Source organism: Leuciscus leuciscus (assembly GCF_965113295.1).
Source record: "Leuciscus leuciscus genome assembly, chromosome: 23".
Taxonomy (NCBI): Eukaryota; Metazoa; Chordata; class Actinopteri; order Cypriniformes; family Leuciscidae; genus Leuciscus; species Leuciscus leuciscus.
In genome coordinates, this window is record NC_138747.1 from 1,833,888 (window position 1) to 1,840,270 (window position 6,383).

Consider the following 6,383-nt stretch of genomic DNA (forward strand, 5'->3'; position numbering starts at 1 on the left):
ATAATGACTGACGCTGTCTACACTGATACAGTATACAGATGTGTGTTCAGATTATAATGACTGACGCTGTCTACACTGATACAGTATACAGATGTGTGTTCAGATTATAATGACTGACACTGATACACTGATACAGTATACAGATGTGTGTTCAGATTATAATGACTGACACTGATACACTGATACAGTATACAGATGTGTGTTCAGATTATAATGACTGACACTGTCTACACTGATACAGTATACAGATGTGTGTTCAGATTATAATGACTGACGCTGTCTACACTGATACAGTATACAGATGTGTGTTCAGATTATAATGACTGACGCTGATACACTAATACAGTATACAGATGTGTGTTCAGATTATAATGACTGACGCTGTCTACACTGATACAGTATACAGATGTGTGTTCAGATTATAATGACTGACACTGATACACTAATACAGTATACAGATGTGTGTTCAGATTATAATGACTGACGCTGTCTACACTGATACAGTATACAGATGTGTGTTCAGATTATAATGACTGACGCTGATACACTAATACAGTATACAGATGTGTGTTCAGATTATAATGACTGACGCTGTCTACACTGATACAGTATACAGATGTGTGTTCAGATTATAATGACTGACACTGATACACTAATACAGTATACAGATGTGTGTTCAGATTATAATGACTGACGCTGTCTACACTGATACAGTATACAGATGTGTGTTCAGATTATAATGACTGACGCTGTCTACACTGATACAGTATACAGATGTGTGTTCAGATTATAATGACTGACACTGATACAGTATACAGATGTGTGTTCAGATTATAATGACTGACTCTGATACACTGATACAGTATACAGATGTGTGTTCAGATTATAATGACTGACGCTGTCTACACTGATACAGTATACAGATGTGTGTTCAGATTATAATGACTGACACTGATACACTGATACAGTATACAGATGTGTGTTCAGATTATAATGACTGACACTGATACACTGATACAGTATACAGATGTGTGTTCAGATTATAATGACTGACACTGTCTACACTGATACAGTATACAGATGTGTGTTCAGATTATAATGACTGACGCTGTCTACACTGATACAGTATACAGATGTGTGTTCAGATTATAATGACTGACACTGATACACTAATACAGTATACAGATGTGTGTTCAGATTATAATGACTGACGCTGTCTACACTGATACAGTATACAGATGTGTGTTCAGATTATAATGACTGACGCTGTCTACACTGATACAGTATACAGATGTGTGTTCAGATTATAATGACTGACACTGATACAGTATACAGATGTGTGTTCAGATTATAATGACTGACACTGATACACTGATACAGTATACAGATGTGTGTTCAGATTATAATGACTGACGCTGTCTACACTGATACAGTATACAGATGTGTGTTCAGATTATAATGACTGACGCTGTCTACACTGATACAGTATACAGATGTGTGTTCAGATTATAATGACTGACGCTGTCTACACTGATACAGTATACAGATGTGTGTTCAGATTATAATGACTGACACTGATACAGTATACAGATGTGTGTTCAGATTATAATGACTGACGCTGATACACTGATACAGTATACAGATGTGTGTTCAGATTATAATGACTGACGCTGATACACTGATACAGTATACAGATGTGTGTTCAGATTATAATGACTGACACTGATACACTGATACAGTATACAGATGTGTGTTCAGATTATAATGACTGACGCTGATACACTGATACAGTATACAGATGTGTGTTCAGATTATAATGACTGACGCTGTCTATGACACGTCCAGTTTAAGCAGCTGGTTTGCATCTGTAGAGACGGAAACAAGTGGATAGTTAATTTTAATGGCGTTCCAGATCATGTCTAAGGATTATATGTTTGTTCTGGGCATTTTATTTTGGCATAGTGTAATGGAGAGTTTGCAAAGAATTAGATTAAGATATATGTATTGTCACATAAATGACTGTATTGGATCTGACAGCAGACTGTAAATAATTTATTTCATAATGCTCTGTCTGTGAATGACGGTTTTATATGGATTATGTTTTCAAAACACTTACTCACGTTCAATAGCGATTGGGCGTTGATACTGTTTTTTATGCAGTGACGTTAGCCAATCATGGTAAATGGACTGCACTTATATAGCGCTTTCACAGACCCATGGCCACCAAAGCACTTTACATAGCCTCACATTCACCCATTCACACACCGACGGCGGTGTCAGCCATGCAAGGCGCCATCCAGCTCGTCGGGAGCAGCTGGGGTTAGGTGTCTTGCTCATGGACACCTCGACACTTGGTCAGGTGGAACCGGGGATTGAACCACCAACCTTTCGGTTTGTAAACAACCTACATGAACCACTGAGCCACTGCCGCCATCATAACAATGGCCGTTTACTGACACGCCTTAAAGGAGCCGCGCCTTAAAAACGGATCATTTCAGACACAGGCTCAGAATGAAGGTTGAAAATAATCGTTTTTCTGCATATACATTTGTTTTGTTTTGTGCAAAAAAACTTCAATAACATTATAAGTTAACCCCAAGGAACATAATAACACAATAATTTAAAAAATCCATGTCATAACCCCTTTAACTACCGTTCTGGCAAGGTTCTCTCAAAGATATGAGCAGTTACGTTGATAGAACATTTGTTTAAAGTTATCTGTTCTCAAAACTTTTGCACAAAAACATTATTGGTCATGGAACTTTTTTTTCCAGAAGCAATTTAGTCCGTCTAATAGAGTATTTTACTTCAAAATCATTGCTGTTTCTTTGTAATTATAGCAGTTTTTTCCCCTCCAAGTAAATGCTACCGTTTTTTTCCGCGTACTTACAGATGGACATCAGAACTCAAACAATAACAGCGTCTGGAGCTCCACCCTCCAGGTCACTGAGTTCATCACAACTCTTCTGAACCGCTTCTCAGCGGGCGGCTTCTTAACACAAAAACGCTTCACAACTGACCATATCATCATGCACACAGAGGAGAAAATGCTTCATGTCTTTTGTTATCATCAAAATCTGCGTCCAATTAAAATCTCGGTGCAAATCCATTGTGACAGAAATCAAATTAGACAGAGCCAGGTCAACATGAACCGCAAAACTACGCTAAATTAAAGAAAATACAAACCAGACTATATTACAGGCACACTATGAACATAAACAAATTAATGTTCCTTGTAAATTAGTTTGAACCACAGAACAAACTCAAATATGAGTTACAAGGTTTATGTTTGGTGACCAATGTAAAATGTCAATCTTGACACAACACTTTAAAAATAAAGAGGCAATCTCACTTACTAATTCATGCATTTGACAGATGTTTTTTATTTATTTATCGTATTATCCAAAACGTCTTTAAAGGGGTGGTATAATGCCCTTTTCACAAGATGTAAAATAAGTCTCTGATGTCTCCAGAGTGTGTGTGTGAAGTTTTAGCTCAAAATACCCCACAGATATTTTTATATAGCATGTTAAAATTGTCACTTTTTGAGGGTGAGCAAAAAAGCTCCGTTTTGTGTCTGTCCCTTTAAATGCAAATGAGCTGCTGCTCCCGGCACAGGGGGCGGAGCTTCAAGAGCTTGTGTCCTTTTACCTCACACACACATGCACTGAAAATTTCCAAAACTTTTAGCCTTTAATGTTCAAACCGGAGTCAGACAATGATGGAGAGACTCAAAAAGAAGTGACAACATGTAGAAGCAACAGGACATTTCTGAATGGTTAGTTGATGAATTTCTGAAGCTGATGTGTAGTTATCTTCTAGTCATTAATTAGCATATTCTGTCTTGATCATCTATAAATCGTGTTCAGGGGGTGGGGTTTATGTAAATTCTAGGGTTGGTGATGTCACTAACCCGGGAGGAATGTCGTGTAGTCTCTACCAGCCGTTTGTTGTAGTCCTGTATTTCTTTAAAAGCAAATATCTCCCTTTGCTTTGAACTTTGAGCGTTGTAACTTTGCAGATGTTGTTTATGCTCAAACAGCAACATTACACACTAACTAAAGTTAGAAAAGTCAAATCATAATCAACCACCCCTTTAATCAGTTCACAGAGCTAGGAACAACCATCAATGCACCAGAAAGTGCATCAAATCCATTACAAATCCACACTTATTAAATAAATAGTGTTCAAGATAATTCTCAATATTATCTAAAACTACAGCCAATCAACGATGATCATGTTAAAGTGTAAATGACGGCCTTTAACCAAGTCATGCATGATGAATTATGCATTTACCTGATCTGACATTGTAAAAGACTCTTCCTGACTGTTTTCAGGGTATAAAACATTCATCCAAACGCCTCCAGTTTCATTACATAACAGGGTTTATTCCTTATTTTGAAAACAGTGCCAGTCTTTATTGGATAGAGAACATTGCAAACTTGTTCTTTGTGGATTTAGGTTAAGCCAAACACAACAACTTTAACCCTGTAAAGCCTGACATATGAAATAATAGTCTGAAATATATATATATATATATATATATATTCTTTAAATGGAACAGTTTATTGAAACTTCGGACATAATAATAAAAGAAAAAATCTTTTAAAAGGTTGCACATTCTGATCACTTGTATCTTTATAACGGTATAGCAGATATTACATAAAATGCATATAAATATCTCCCAATAATATGTCTTAGTAAGGTGATTTTTAAATGCTTAGTAAATCTTTAGTTTTAGAACATATAATGCAATGCAATACAATGAATGAGAGATGAACAAATAAATCTTCCTCAAAAGCCTGATGATCATATTTGATACTCATGATTTTTCAAAAAAATTATGCATAGTTAATCAAGTAAACCAAAGCTGCTTCAGTCCAGCTGAAATATGACTAAAAATATCAAAGTTATTCTTACATATTCTTTACGGTTAACCCTACGCAATGGCAGCCAGCTTTAGTTATTCCAAAATAAAAATGAATAAGATGTTAAACATAGTTAAACATAAACATGAAACTTTAGTTTTAAAACTGTCTTGACAAAAACTTACTGCAGGATAAAATTTACTTATTCTCGGTGGATAGGGATGTAACGTGGTGACGGCAAATGTGTTTTAATCCTTGAACACCATAAACATGCATTTACATAAACAAATATACAGTCAAATCATAGGAGAAAGGTGAGGTAGGGAGGGGGAAGAGGAACAAATCTATTCCTGAAATAGTTTGTATTAGCAAACCCTCATCATATCACATTCAGCTGCATCAAATAGCATTAAATCAGATTAAATCTCTTGTACAATAGATATTTGGAGGGATCAGTGGTGAATTTGATCTGTCTGACGTATATTAAAGCTTTCTCTGCTAACGTTAGCATTAGCACACCGCTGAGGTGCAGATTATCACCATACCAGTCTTTCCTCAGTGACGCTGATGGAAGATCATAAACAATAATATTACAGCCTGATCCACGTCTAATCCACTCACAGTCAGCTCAGTGTCTGAGTGTTTCTGCTAATATGAGCACTTTTAGAAAGCCAAGTCTGTTAAAATACTTTATTACATGGCTTGGTTGAATTCTAATGTATAATGCGGTGTGTTATGTCTTGATAACAGACGCTGCTGAGTATAACACACAGTTGCCATGCAAAACAGAGCGTTGCCATGGACACGCAGGATTCTAACCGTAGAGACGGAACAGACTATTTTCTTTAGTGGAAGCAATACAATCGTTTTTAAATCGATAAACTCCTTTTTAAATCAATATTTTGTGTCAAATTATTGATTTATTTGGTGGGTAGCCATGTAATAAGCGGGATAATGTAGAGCGAGGCGGTTGTTATAGCGAATACAACCCCGACAGGCTGATTCAAGACCCCGGAAGGCTGATTCAGGACCCCGAGAGGCTGATTCAAGACCCCGGCAGGCTGATTCAGGACCCCGACAGGCTGATTCAAGACCTCGACAGGCTGATTCAAGACCCCGACAGGCTGATTCAAGACCTCGACAGGCTGATTCAGGACCCCGACAGGCTGATTCAAGACCTCGACAGGCTGATTCAAGACCCCGGCAGGCTGATTCAGGACCCCGACAGGCTGTTTCGAAGACCCCGACAGGCTGATTCAGGACCCCGACAGGCTGATTCAAGACCTCGACAGGCTGATTCAAGACCTGGACAGGCTGATTCAAGACCCCGACAGGCTGATTCAGGACCCCGACAGGCTGATTCAAGACCCCGACAGGCTGATTCAAGACCCCGACAGGCTGATTCAAGACCTCGACAGGCTGATTCAGGACCCCGACAGGCTGATTCAAGACCTCGACAGGCTGATTCAAGACCCCGGCAGGCTGATTCAGGACCCCGACAGGCTGTTTCGAAGA

At 38.1% G+C, this 6,383-nt stretch overlaps 1 long non-coding RNA gene across 1 annotated transcript in view; it reads left to right on the forward strand.

Annotated features, from left to right (window-relative positions):
* The window catches only part of LOC309488058, a 145,904-nt gene that overhangs the window by 45,554 nt on the left and 93,967 nt on the right, over positions 1-6,383 (forward strand). The gene's annotated exons all lie outside the window — the stretch shown is intronic.